General features: G+C 53.0%; 1 protein-coding gene across 4 annotated transcripts in view; it reads right to left on the bottom strand.

The window, feature by feature from the left end:
* The window catches only part of MIDEAS (mitotic deacetylase associated SANT domain protein), a 39305-nt gene extending 36578 nt beyond the window's left edge, over positions 1 to 2727 (bottom strand). For 3 of the 4 annotated variants that reach the window (XM_037031083.1, XM_037031084.1, XM_037031085.1), the window contains exon 1: positions 2071 to 2726. The gene's annotated coding sequence lies outside the window, so the exon portion shown is untranslated. Of the gene's footprint in view, positions 1 to 2070 lie in introns of all 4 variants that reach the window. The other variant, XM_037031086.1, reaches the window with a different exon arrangement.
* Positions 2728 to 12975: the final 10248 nt, after the last annotated feature.

The raw sequence follows: 12975 nt of genomic DNA, 5'->3' as shown, positions 1-12975 counted from the left end.
TAGCTCGCAGAGCTAAACACTCAAGCTATCTTTATTTTTTATTTTAACTTTATTTTTTTCTTTTTTATTGACTTTACTGGGGTCCATTGGTTAATTAACTCCAGCCATTTTAAGTCCCTCATTTAAAAGGTGAACTCTCATCTCCACCGGCACTCCAGGGCATTCTTTCCTAGGCTGGGGCGAGGGGCTGACAGAGCCGCAGGGAGTGAGGGCTCAGCCTAGGGCTTGGAGAGCCCACACCTGAAGTGGGCAGGCAGTCCCAGAGCAAGCTTCACGGGTGGGGGAGTGGGAGGGCACCCTCCAGGTTCTTCACCACCTGGTCCTCTGGGACTCCTCAGACTAGAGTAACCAGCCAGAGGCCTATGCAGTTGGAGTGGACTCTGGGCCAGGGCCATTCTAGGAGATGGCTTATCACAGTAATTGAATGTTTACACCCCTGTTATTCAGAGTCCAGAGCAGAAGAAAAAATGAGGACCCTTGAATTCTCAACCTGGAAAGGCTTTTCTACTTTTCCCTGAAGCCACGTAATAGCCTGTGGAAAGGGTGCATTTCTGATTCTAAAGGGGCACGTGCCACACCATCCCTGGGAGATTCTGGAGCAAGACAGGTGGTTTCCTCCCCTCATCCAGGCCTAAAGGAAGAGAGAGGCTTCTCCTCAGAGCTACAGTTCTTCCACTTTCACCAGGCCTTCAATCAATCCTGAAGCTGCAGGGACAAGGAGCAGCCAGACCTGCAGGCTGCTACCAGACCAGGCTCCCCCTGCTGGAGCAAGTCAGGCCTCCCCTCCCCCAACCACAACTGCCAACAGGGATCCCCTGCACACACGTGCCACGGCGGCCTCCATAGTCACCCAGGGCCTGCTGCTGTCCCTTTATCCCGCCGGCTCCCGAGCGCGGCTCCACAGCCTGGCACACAGGTCCGACGTGGGATGGTGGAAGCAGGAAGTAGTCAACGGAGTTGTGACCAACAAAGTTTTAAATGGGGCGAGTGACTTCCCCTTTCATCCTTCCAACAGCTCACTCGGGAGGTTGGGCTGGAATACCTGTGGCCTCCCTCCCCTGAGTGCCAGGTAACTCCTCAAGGTCTGTCTTCCTTGGGGCTGAGGTTTGAAAGCGCCACGACGGCACTAGGCCCTTATCCAGAGGCCTAGGTAAGGGCCAGCAGAGGGGCTATCTGGTGCACACGCTTCTTTCTGTATGTGTGAGTAGGAAGATGGGATGAATCCCTCCACCAAGTCAGCCATATGTAGGGGACAGAAAAAATCCAGGCTCCCGTGTTCTGGACAGGCACTACCAAACCGGGCAGAGGGTGAAGCGCGGCAAGAGCTCGGCAGGCAGCAGCACTCGGGCAAGCGGGGGTGGAGAGAGATGACAGGTCTCAGGCGCGCCCGCAGCGCCGGGGTGCGCGGGGCCAGCCAGCCCGCCTAAACACTCCAGCTTAGGCCTCTACCTGTTTCCTGCCAGCCCTGCACCTCTGCCCCAAACTCCCAGCTCAGGCAGTTTCTGTGTCCACTTTCCTGTGCACGCAAGTTCCTGCATTCGCGAGCCCCTCCCCTCGCCTGGCAGGTCTGGGTTCCGTCACGCAAGCGGATCCCTGCGGACACCACGTTTCGCTCAGGCGGAGGAGGAGCAGTGGTGTTCATAAGCAGCCACCGCCACTGGCCCCGCGGATGGGGAGGGTTTTCCTGCCCGGGCCGGGGCCGCGCCCGGGTGGGCGGGGGCCGCTCGAGAGCTGCGTAGCTGCACAAACACGCCGGCGGGTTGGCGCTGCACACGCAGCTGCGACGGTGGGGGGTGCGGGTCACGGAGGGGCGGGCGGCGGAGCGGCCAACGCAGGTCCACACCCACGCACACAAACACACACTCTCTCAGCCGCCCAGGCCACAGAAGTTCACGCGCCGCGCCCCCCACAGCCCCACGCCCCAGCTCAGGGCCGCGCCTGCAGAGCTGCAGTCCGCGCGCCCTGCCGCCACGGCTTGCACGCAGCCCGGGGTCCCTCGGCCGCCGCGCCAGGGCGGGCTGCGCCTCGGCTCTTGCAGGCCTCGGCCGCCGACCCGACAGCCCCACTTACCCGCTCCTGCCCAAGCTCTGGCATCGGCTGTCCCTTTTCCGCCACGGGCCGCCTTTGGTCTCCTCTCAGACTCCAGCCGCGTGCACGCACTCCTCGATTTTAAAAACAAACAGGCGCCGCCGCCTCCCCACGGCGTTCGCAGGGCTTCCACCAGCCGGCGCCTCTGGAGGCTGGGAAGTTTGCTGGCGGGGCCCAGGAGGGACACGCGGGCTGTCACTTCTCTCAGACGGCGCAGGAGCTTCAGCACACCCCGCGCCCGTGGTGTCCGCCTCGCGATCGCTCTCCCTCCCTCCGTGTCACCCCCAGTACTGCGATGCAGTGTCAGGATTGCACTGCTCTGACTCATCGGTTGAGCTCACAGCTTGAAAAAAAAAAAGAGCGAGGGCGAGAGGCAACAGCGCAGGAGGAGGACTCTCTGAGGTGCTACAAAGGATTGCACAACTCGCGGCTGGGAGCGCGGAGCCCCAGTGGCCGGCCGGCGCGCGCGGCACGGCGGCGAGCAGGAACCAGCTCTACCACTTCATCAGCACGACTGTCTCGGGTCGGCCTCCCCACTCGCAGGCCCGGCGCCGCCCACTTCCTGCGACCAAATAAGGCCGGCGAAGGCGTCTTTAAACCTCCGGCGGCTGGCCGTGGCTGGGGATTTCCAGCAGACCTCACCTCTACTGTGGAGTCCGTCGCCACCCTCCCTCAGCCCAGGCCGGCGCCCCACGCTGGCTTTGCTGGAACAGGCCACGCGGCTCGTTCCTTTCACACCAAGGTCAGGAGGAGACGGTGACGAAATGTTTGGAAACCCATTGGGCCTGCCAGGAAAGTGTGTGTGTGTGATGTTGGGGAGGACACAAGTCGCTTTCTTCCACAAAGCATTATTCTCTGGTTTGGGATATGGTCAATCATGCGCAGTTCTCTCCAAGGCACTTTATTAACAGTCTTCCCAGGTTTCACTTCTGGCTCATCAGCATCCTAGTGGTGTAAAGGTTGTTGAGAAACTGGCCCTGGCTCTTATAAATGACCCACGTCTCAATTACTTAGGCGGTGAAAAGCTTCTGAGTTTAATTCTAGCAGCTGAGGCCAGAGTTGGGGCAGCTTTTCACTGCATATTTCTCCTACCTTCCCCACTGTGCCCCCGGCCCCTCCCTGCCTGGCTGCTGGGAAGATGGGGAACATTTCTGCTACTCAGGAGGTTCTTGCTGACCTCCCCCATTCAGTGATGTTCCAGAACCAAGAGAAAGTCCAGGGGCCGGAGTCCTGTTTTTCCTGGTTCCTTCCATTTCTGTTTTTGTTTGTTTTTTCCAAGGAAATGAGTCAGGCGGAGATCTACCTTTGAAGTGTGGTGGAGGGAGGCCCTGAAAAAGAAACTATGTTCTGGCAACCACTACCCCCCTCTCCCTGGCTGGTCCTGACAAGCAGGTGCATCCCTTGCTTTCTTAGGGAGAAGGGGAGGGGCAGCAGAATGGGATTCTCAGGGCCCCCCTGAGCCTGCAGGACAAGGGCCTGGATCCCTCCCTTGAAAGACCCACACTTGCTCCTAAGGGTCACGACCTTCCTGTCTGTCCTCCTCCACCCTTTGCTGGTCTGAGCACCTGCATGCATTGACCTCACACCCCACCCAGGAGGAAATGGGCTCATCTGTACCCTGCTATGACCGATATGCCAAAGTAACAACAAAACAGTCGTATCTGCAAAATACAGTGATGCCAGGGGACTGGAGTAGATGACCTCTTGAAATGCCTTCCAGTTTAAAACCTGTGCTTCTGTGGTTATAAAGAGTGAATGGAAGAGCTGGGGTATCACCTCCAGAAAGAGGTTCTCAGATGCAGCATCTGTATGTCGGTATCGTTCCTGACATTCCCAAAGCACATGCCTCACACTGCTTCACAGCCCCGCGTGTGCGAGAGCTTCGGTCCTCCCGTGTTGTGGACATGAGCTCTGGGGTGCAGAGAGGTTACGTGACTACAGAAGCTCTCGGGGCAAACCAATCGGTTGTCACCTCTCTGCCCTTATTCCCATCGACCCTAAAGAAAGGCAGAGTCTAGCCCCAAGTACGGCTAGACTCTCAAGCAGAGAGAGGCTCAATGTAAAACCTTTTTTATGTTCTCCACTTGTCACATTTCTTCCTTCTCACTGACACTTCATCATCCAAGGGAAGGGAGCAAAAGCAAAGCCACTTGTTCTCTGGTGCCTACTGCTGCCAGGTTCCTCTGCACTCCTGTGGCTATTGTGACCTTCCTCTAGAGCCTAGCTCCTAAAGCTGACCTTGAGTCTAGCCCCCTGAGCAAGCCCCTGAGAGCCAATGCAGACCAGCCCAGGGATGTTCCCAAGCAACCAGGAAACCCAGCTGGGGAGCACATTCCTAGAAGAGCCTGCCACCATGCAGCCGGGGCCCAGCCTCCAGGGAACAAGTTGGGAGTGACTCCAAAGGGCACTCCCCAGCCTAGTCCCGCCAGGACTTCCTCCCTGTCCCACGCTGAGCTGTTGTGCCTGACCCAGGGAGCATTGCAGGGAGTAGAGGTGGGTGGCAGGATGCCTGAGAGCAGAAGTCAGCAACCTGGAGGAGCTCTGCTCATATTGGAGCAGCTTATCCCTTCACCCCCACCCCAACTAAACTCCCAAATTCAGGCCCCCTCAGAAGGGAAGAGAGGGAAGAGAGGGGCTTGTGGGTGTGTGCTGGGGAGGATGGCTCAAGACTGTCCCAGGTAGCCCCTGCCTGGCAGGGGAAGCCTACCTCTCAAAGGCAGGCAGACCAAGATGTTTAAAGAAGGCTGTGGCTGTTCCAGGAAAGCCCTGGAGGTCAGTTTTGCTGCAGATATGACAGTGCAGAATCACTGACAATGTGAAGTGAAAGTTTTGGTTTTAGAAGCTTCAGCCCTTCCTGCAGGCTTCTGGGGCAACTGAGAAGGGTGCCTTTGGGGAAGGAGAGAGAGAGATGTCTTACCCAAGGAATGAGCCTTCCTTCACCATCGACCTTCATAAACTGCAGAAAAGGGAGGAATACAGAGTCCCAGTTCACAGAGAGCATGTCTGCTGAGAAACACTGCAGGGAGAGAGAGAATTCCAAACTCTGGGCCCCAGTGAGGGCAGAATATGACGCTAGAGAGGCTTCCTGGGCCTGCATCAGCTCTCTGGACTCCGCTCAGAGTGATGTGCCCTACCCGAGTGGCCAGCACCAGCTTCCGCTTCTGAGACAGCCTGAGACCATTGAGAAACTTCTAATAGTGAATTTTGTGGTATGTAAATTGTATCCCCCAAAAGAGGGGGATAAAAGCTTCCAAAGAAGCCAGCTCCTCACCACCTACCCACTTCCATTAACTTTCTGATGCTATCACTCACTATTTAAAAGAGGGGTTTCCTTCTTCCCCTGCCTTCCTGTCCTTTTTCCATGGTCCCTTCCCTCGATGGACCTTTCCATCGAGGCCAGTGCACGTGGGGTATTTAAGTGAATGATCCACCTTTACAGAGGTGTGGGGAACTAGGGGTGCAAACACTTGAGGAAATCACAAGCCCACAATGACGGCCTTTGGGTCCCGCCTAACTAAAGCGAATGAGCTGTGTGATCTTCGGAAGTTGATACCTCCTCTGAGCCCATACCAGATATACTGTAAAGTATTTGTTAACAAGAACAATGAAAGAATGCCCACCTTCTAGGGACGTGAGAGAATCACAGGACGAAACACTACCCTATGACTGTATCATGCTTTGGTCATGTAAAAGGTTACAGTGATTTTTCTTTCTAAATCCCCTTCTCCCAAAACCAGCTTCTTCTCCCTTTCAAGAACCTCATCCAAGCAAGATTTTTCTTTTTCCTCTGTAAAGAACCAGGGTCCACCCTATCAGCCCACAGGGTGACCCTCTGCTGGGGTCTTCCCAGAGGGACTCTCCAGGATTGACTCAGTGTCCCTTCCTGGTGTCCTTCCAAGGTTTCTCTTAAAATCCCTGCATTTTGTGATCTTTCCACCAAACTTTTCCACAGCGCTGCCTACCTGCCCCAAACAGCGACGCTCCTCTGATAGCTGTGCCTTCTCTTTTTGCCATGTCCCTTCTGAGTAAGGAGGAGCTCAAAACTTAATGGGTGCAACCATCAAGTCAAGCCATTGTACGCTGAGAAGTCCCTGCACTGTCTTTCACCCTTGCAAACCCAGGAGACCCTCCCCCTTCCTGCTCAGTTCACATTCACTTCACCTGTTCTGGGGCAAGGCCAGGCTTGCCACACCAGCCCACAGCTGTCCGCATCTCTCCGCCCTCCCACCTACACCCCCGACACCTACTTCTCTTGCAGGCTTGGGCCAGGTTCTGAGTGCCTTTGTCAGGCCTAAGAGGAAGCTTCTGCAGACGTCCCCAGTTGCTGCTGTCACTCTGGGAGAAACGTCTGGCTGGGCATAGGGAAAAGGACAAAACAGGTGTGGCTGCCAGGCAGGGCCACGAGGACAGAAACACCCTTTCTTCACAGAGCCAGAGCTGCCAGCTTCCCAAGGGCCTCGTTTTATTGCAGCACAGTTCCATGCCCACCTCCCACCGCAGAACCGACCCAGACAGACTTCTCCACTAGCTGCTCTCCGGAGCTCCACTTCCCTACCTGTGGCAGTGGGCTGGCAGAACAGGGCCCCTGAGATCCAATGGGACATACTTGAGAGCATTGTTTTTAAATGAAAACAAATAGTAGTACGTCATAAACTAGAACCCAAAATTCATATTCACAGGAGTGCATAGGTTTAAAGCACAGGCTGAGACCCAAGTCCAAATCTTGGCTCACACTAGCTTGATGACCAAAGCACTTAACCACTTGGTTTGATCATCTGCAAAATAGGGATGATAAGAGCGTAACACAGTATCTGGCACACATTTGGCCTTTTGTAAGTGTTGGCTGTCATTTTGTCTCATCTCCTAACTGCTCTCCCTGCTTCTAGTCTTGCACACTTACCATCCACACTGCCGTCAGAGGGATCACATCTCTCTTCAGTAGCTTCTAAAAACTACCAAAAAAAGCTGATAGCAGCAGCCAGCAAGTTAGGTATTCGCACTTCCAGCATGATCCCACTCTGCCCCTCTTTCTAGCCTCAGCGCCCCCCGCCCCCCCGCCCCAGCCAAACAGCCTGAAGTTCCCCAAGACGCCTGCATTCCCATGCATGCTCCTCCTCCCTGCACCTTCATCCACAGGTCAAACTCATACCCTGATCTCCCACCAGACTTGAGTTGAATGGCAGCTCTTCCAGGAAGCCTTGCTTGATGCCTCCAAGCAAACGCAGGGCACTGGAGTATATAAGGTGCCATCTCCCGACTAGGATCAGGGCCTCTGAAGGGCACAGCCTAGATCTTACTCTGTAGCCCCGGCGCCTGCACACGGTAGGTACTCAGCAAGTACTTGCTGACCAGTGCATGGAGAAAATAATGTACATGAAAACTGGACGTGAGCAATACACTTTAACAGATTATTATTACTACTTTTATTACTATTCTATTTCTTCCATTCTAAAATGCACCTTTCCCCCCATTGTAACATCTCTCAAATCAGGATGCATCTTACAACTGAGAGCTTGTCGTGGCCTCATTAGCAGCATTGTCTTGTTCACAGCTGCACATAAAATAATGGTGCATCTTATAATCACAGGCTTCTCAGGGTCAATGGTATATGGCATTTTTACTGCTGCTGCTCCTCCTCCTCCTACTATTGCTACATTGAAGCTTGATCTCCCGGGTTCTAGGGCCTGCAGGTCAAGGTCCAAAGAGCTGAGAGCCCCCATTACTTGAGCTCAGTACTGTTGCACAATAGAGCGCTCATAAAATGACCTGCAATTTCCCAGGATCAGAAGGTTGCCTGTGTCCAGACACCGCTGGGAACTCCCATGAAAGCAGGCCAATGTGATAAGGAACAAGCCCCGGACTGGGAGTCAAAGGAGTCAAGTCCTAAGCCTGGTTCTACATCTCATTGTCTGGATGAGCCCATGTGGGACCTATCGACAAATTTATTGAGCATCTACTAAATGCCCGACATGCTGCCAGCCCACTGGATCCACCCAGTGCCCTGAGAGGAAGCCATTATATCCATTTTAGAGTTAAGGAGGCTAAGGTTCGAAAAGGTTCCACACCTCTTCCNGACTGGGAGTCAAAGGAGTCAAGTCCTAAGCCTGGTTCTACATCTCATTGTCTGGATGAGCCCATGTGGGACCTATCGACAAATTTATTGAGCATCTACTAAATGCCCAACATGCTGCCAGCCCACTGGATCCACCCAGTGCCCTGAGAGGAAGCCATTATATCCATTTTAGAGTTAAGGAGGCTAAGGTTCGAAAAGGTTCCACACCTCTTCCAAGGTCATACAGCTGGAATTCGACAGCTGGACTCCCTCCGTCCACCTCCCTGCCCGATGAAGACACTCTCTGGGCTTGCGTTCTCTCAAGAAGGAAGTCAAATGGGGAGGCGTCACGGACTGGAGGTTCACAGGCCATTCTCACCCTTCCGGATATATTTTATTTGATTCATATAACATGTTTTTATTTTAACTGCCTGAAATTTATGGTCAACATTTTTTAAAACCAGGAGATTTAAGTTAAAAGAAAACCAGGGTTTCTGGTTTGTCATGAAAGAAACACTGGAACACTGGCCACACGGAGCCCCCTTCCTGGGGGCAGGGCGGAGTATCAGCGCTGCAGGAACAGCATCACGGCACTGCCTGCGCTCCTGTCAGAGCGCACCGTGGCAGGACTCACACAACCCAATTTCCCCAGATCCCACCCCTCCTGGGCCCACAGGTCACTGTTGTTGATCATCTCACCTGCGCTCTTTTCATACCCACAGCCAGCCTCCGTCCCCTAGATTCCCCTGGTCCCTATAAGCCTTTTGAGTGGGTGCCCCTCAGACCTGATAAACTCCAGTGCCCTCTCCAGCCCTAAAGGTCTGTGGCTTCTCCCAGAATCTCTCCAAGGAGGTCACATTAAGAACCTACTTTGGAACCACTCAGACAAGCCCCTGCCTTGAATCTACTTCCTCTCTGGCCTCTGTCACAGAGCCCCCAGTGTCTGCCCCTCACACTCCTTGCGGTGCCCCCACCCCCCACCCCCCAACAGCATTGGGCCCAGCAGGCAGAGGGCTGATGGCCAAGTGGCCGCATGGTAGGGAACCAGGCAGGTGTGGAGGTGGCCAGGGCCCTCCGTGGGAGGGAGCAGTGAGGAAGCAGGACTGTGTGTTTCCCACCAGAAACGAGGCTCAAGGACACAGGTGGACGTGGGGAGGCACCTCAGGGACAGGAGAGGAGCGTGGTGTGACACAGGAGGAAACACACACAGTAAATCGTCTAGAGGGAAAACGGACAGAATCAGCAGCGATTTAAGAAATGCAAATTAGAACACCCTTAAGGATCCACTGTGGCCAGAGCTGGTGTGAAAATAAGTAAAAATAAATCAAGCGAGCAAGCTGCTGCCAGCGGGGCCATCAGCACTCAGCTGCACGTACACCGCGCTGCTGCAAACAGCTCAAGTCTTTCTCGCTCAGGTCTTTCTAGAATGCGGTTCGGCACTGTGTTACAAGAGTTTAACAACTGACCAGGTAATTATGGTCAGGGGATCAGATCACATGAAAATAATCTAAAATACCACCACAAAGGACTTTTCACAAAAGAGGCTCAGTCACCGGCTGGAATGCATTCAGATGGTGGCATGGTATGATAACAGAATGACATATAGAGGGAGTCGCACATGGAGACACTGATGAAACCATATGATGAAGCGTTCACTGACAAAAACTGCACAACGCTGCCACATACGTAAACTTAGCAACTATGTTAGAACTTCACACACGTATCAGAAGAGAATCTGAACCATATAAGTTGCAAGGTGTAATGTGTATTCTGTTAAGTTGGAAAAGGTGGTTTAAATCACAACAATGATGATACGGATGATGTAAGGGCCATTGAATAGGATTTCCTCATCTGGGGTAAATATACCCCAGCCCAGGTCCTAGGGGACAGACAGGGAGGCCCAGGCTCCAGACCTGATGAGAAAGGAAGAAGGAAAGTAAATCGGGACAGGAGGGGTTATGACTGTGGGCAGGAGGAGGGCCCCAGAGCTTCCCTTATCAGAAGAGCTCTGAGAGGTACCTCTCACCAGAGAAACAAAGCTACACACAGAAACCCACACCACCTGACCTTCAACGTCCTGGGTGCCAACTCTTACTGCTGTATGTGTGCTCTCAATTTTACTAATACCTCATTTCAGCAGCTTTGGGGGTGACACCAGGGCTCTTTGTGGGCTAGCCTAGGAACACAACCACCATTTATAGCATTGTTTCTATGGAAATGTGTTTCAAGCTTCAAGAAATTGAGCTGCTGACAACCCTGGGGCAAGCACGTGGTCTCTAAATTAGGGAACTGAGAAGAACAGTTATTGCTGGGTCCTGGGCTCAGGAAGACAGCTTGTTACTTAGATTCACCAGCGGTGATCTCGTTGAAGTAGGCCTGAGATCACGGCAGAGGGCGGGGATGGGATGAGGGTGGCTAGGAATGAACACGAGCTTCTAGGGAAGCATGTGAATATCCCCACCCCAGCCTCCAGACACACACTCAAGCATGCATGTCTTGGAAAATGTGGAACTGGTCTGGGTACCCCTCGTGAGTATCCAGGCGAGCCCTGATCCCACGCGCTTTCCAATTTCTCTCTAATCCTGGCAAACCTCCAGCCCCAAGGCCCTATTTCAGTCCGATCTGGGAACAACAACAAAAACAATCTCCAAATCTCTGACAGCTCTGGAATTCGGCCTTCGCAGAGATATGCTCGAGATAACCAAGGCACCAGCAGGACCTGGCCATCTCTCCACATGCACTCTGCTGCAGCGGTTTCAGCTCTGCAAGCTCCAACCTGCCCCCGACAGGCCTACCCAGAGCTCTCCAGCCCTTGGGACTCCAAACAGCACTTCGGAGCATCTCCTGCCCTGACTGGTGCTGGTCACAGGGAGGGATGACGTGGGCCTTCCAAACAGACCCTGCACACGTCAAGAAAGTTCACCAGTGAGAAGCAAATGCTACACACACAGAGGCACACCCAAGGGGGAGTGGTGCGTAAAAAGCCTGTTCTTTGGGTGTCCCAAGGCTCAGATGCAAGAAGGTGGTCAGAAGCAGATCAGCCGCTCAGCCGCAAGGCCATAGCTGCAGCTGCAAGTCCCAGCAGAGCTCACGGTAAGATGGGAGGTCAGCCAGAGGTAGACTGGATACATGTAGGGGGCTTACCGAGACTAATACTATAGGGCAACTCTAAGTTTCAATACCATAATAAATATGTGCCACACTGGAAACACCCAGACAGTAATTCACTAGGGCGCCATCTGGGCTAGGCAGGGATGCAAGAGGTCAGTTTGCAAGGCACATCCTTCCTGCTGCCTGTTAAACAGCAGGAAAAAGAATCCCTGGCCTTCCCCTGTGGCAGTGGCCTGCAGGGCCAAGCAGCCTCAAAGTGAGTGGGCTACTCAGAGCTGAGCCTCAGGGTACACACTGCCCTGGTTCCCTGGAAACCCAGGTAGGAAAAATCATCTGGGGCTCTGAAGCCACTTGGGAGTCTCCTGTACCAGGCAGAGTCCACACTGGGAGCCTGGCAGTTACACAGTTAGCTAGCTGGCTTGTGAAGTCAGATCTCCAGTTACTAAAAGACCCACGTTAGCCAATCTGAATTCTCCAGCCCCTGCAGAGCAGATGGCTAAGACACAGCAGTTCTGTCTTTGAGGTAACAGATGAGAGGCTTGGAGTTCCTCCCCGGCCTCCTTCCTACCCAGATCCAAAGTCTTTGATATTTTAAGGTCTTTTTTTAAAGTATATATACTATATATACTACTAAAGCAATTTCAAACATACAGATACTCCATTCATAACCGCTTCACCTAAATCCAGTATTCACCTTGTGCCAATTTCTACTCTGGCCAACGCATTCATCAAGTGAACTACAATTTTGCCCGCTGAAACAGAAGCCACTCTGCCACCCAAATTCTTCACCGTTTCCCCATGAATTAGTATCATCTTCATATTACTTTAACAGTGGCACAATATTCACGTCTGAGTCTTGATATCATGAATCATAAGCCACTTGGAACATTTAGGCTATGTACAGCTCTTTGCTATTTTAAACAATGTTGCTATAAATATCTTTATGCCTATATTCTTTTCCCCTTTAGAATATTCCCTTGCAATAAATTCCCAAGAATAATACTAATAGGTAGAAGGAAATTAACATTTGTATAGCTTCAAGTTCTACATTTAAAAAGTATATTGTTTGGGGTGAATGACCTGGACTGTTTCTTTTCCAAAGTCGTTTTCCTGACTACACCTCCCAAGCCTATCTGTCAAGGCTGGCTCTTAAAATCCACGTTCCCCACTTCCCAGGGGGCTGGGCAGCTAGAGTGCACACCTTATAATTAAGAGACATTGGAGGTAGCTCCGCTGATTTGCTATGGAGGGTGAGAAAGACCGATAGAGAGATGTAGGTAGGGAGGCAGAGGGCTGAGATAGGTAGGAGGGGGAAGCAGGCCCAATGGAGGCAGAAACAAAGGTAAATCCCACATTACGTCCCTCTGAAAACAAGCCAACACCTCCCTGGACATCAAATCCACATTGCCCCCCCCCCTGCCACTGCCCTACCCCCCCCCCGCCCCCAGCTTCCCTGAGCTGATCTTCCATGGACCAAGAACAAAGACATGCTTCAAATTTCTAAAGGCGATTTTAGAAATACTATGTGCTTCCAGGGTCTGGAAACATACTTTGCAAATGACATAAGCTATGTACTTACCACTGTGTCAAGCTGGCCCATGCACGTTGTGGGCTCAGCCCTAAGGGCGGCTCCACTTTAAGAAAGTCCTCCTCAGCAGCCTGGTGGGAAAGACGCTGTCCCACGGCACTCTCTAAGTGGCACACAGACCCCAGGTAACTAACTA

This window comes from Sturnira hondurensis, unplaced genomic scaffold (assembly GCF_014824575.4).
Source record: "Sturnira hondurensis isolate 20B ecotype Veracruz unplaced genomic scaffold, ASM1482457v3 Scaffold0021143, whole genome shotgun sequence".
Lineage (NCBI taxonomy): Eukaryota > Metazoa > Chordata > Mammalia > Chiroptera > Phyllostomidae > Sturnira > Sturnira hondurensis.
This window is presented reverse-complemented; position numbering and strand designations above follow the sequence as displayed.